Below are 976 nucleotides of genomic sequence, written 5' to 3' on the forward strand. Positions count from 1 at the left end.
AGAGAGAGAGAGAAAGGGGATGAGAGCGTGAGTGTGTGAGCTTGCCAAGCCAGCAGTCCCTCCTGTGGACGGGTTTGCCTTTTACCTGCAGAAGCCTTTGTGTCGAGCTCTCCACGCCCTCTCAGTAGCACCTGCCTGAGGCTTCCCTGGCTGCCAGGGCTGGGAGCCCCGGGCAGCCCAACCTGTCTGCAGAACTTGTCCGGCCCTCCCCGGGAGGCCAGCAGCACTCTCAGAGGCAGGTCTTCCTCGTCAGCCTCTGAGTGACCACGAAATGAAGGCACCCAGCTCTGCTCTGCACCTGCCTCTCTGCTTTGGGGGACTTTTGTCAGCTGACCAGGATCTCCAAGCCAGGCTGGTTCTCTGCATTCTTTGAATGGCCGGTCTTCTTCTGTGGCCACAGGTAAGAAAGGTGCCCCCACGGCTTGTGTTGGGACCGTTGTGGGTGTGGGGACCTTGTGGGGGTGAGGTCAAAGGGGTATTACCAGATTAACAGCTCTGGGTACTTAGGAGGGGTATGTCAGAATGCTGGAAGTGACCTGCTCCTAGAAAAATTGTAGTCTTCTGGTTGTCCCTGCCGGGGCTGTTCAGAGCGTAGTGACAGTCAACCCCTCCCACTGGGAAGGGGAGCTAGCTTCAGGAGTTATCGCTTTACTATATACTATATTCAATCTGCTTCGATGTCATTATTGCTCCTATTCCTTCTTTTGTCGTGTATTGATTCATTCAGTAACTACTCTATGTCCTTTAATAATGAGTATTCACTGACTTGGAAGGTAGCAAGTTCTTCATTGCTGGGGTTTTTCTGAGACTAGAATTAGGTCAGCTGGTGTGGTGATGCAGATGACCTCTAAGATTCACTCAACCTTGAGATGTTAAGCTTCTGCGATTGCTCAGTTTCTTGAGCAGAGCAATTATACAAACTACCAATATGCTCCCCCTCCCCCCCCCCACCCCACCCCCCACTCCCAAGACCCTC

General features: G+C 52.9%; 1 protein-coding gene across 2 annotated transcripts in view; it reads left to right on the forward strand.

The window, feature by feature from the left end:
- CHRNA2 (cholinergic receptor, nicotinic, alpha 2 (neuronal)) overlaps nt 1-976 on the forward strand; it is a 30,182-nt gene that overhangs the window by 10,665 nt on the left and 18,541 nt on the right. Inside the window, exon 3 of one of the 2 annotated variants that reach the window (XM_014540081.1) lies at nt 92-400. The exons of the other annotated variant lie outside the window; for it this stretch is intronic. The gene's annotated coding sequence lies outside the window, so the exon portion shown is untranslated. The remainder of the gene's footprint in view (nt 1-91; nt 401-976) is intronic. 2 annotated transcript variants of the gene reach the window in all.

The sequence above is a fragment of the Myotis brandtii genome, unplaced genomic scaffold (assembly GCF_000412655.1).
Source record: "Myotis brandtii unplaced genomic scaffold, ASM41265v1 scaffold236, whole genome shotgun sequence".
NCBI classification, from domain to species: Eukaryota; Metazoa; Chordata; class Mammalia; order Chiroptera; family Vespertilionidae; genus Myotis; species Myotis brandtii.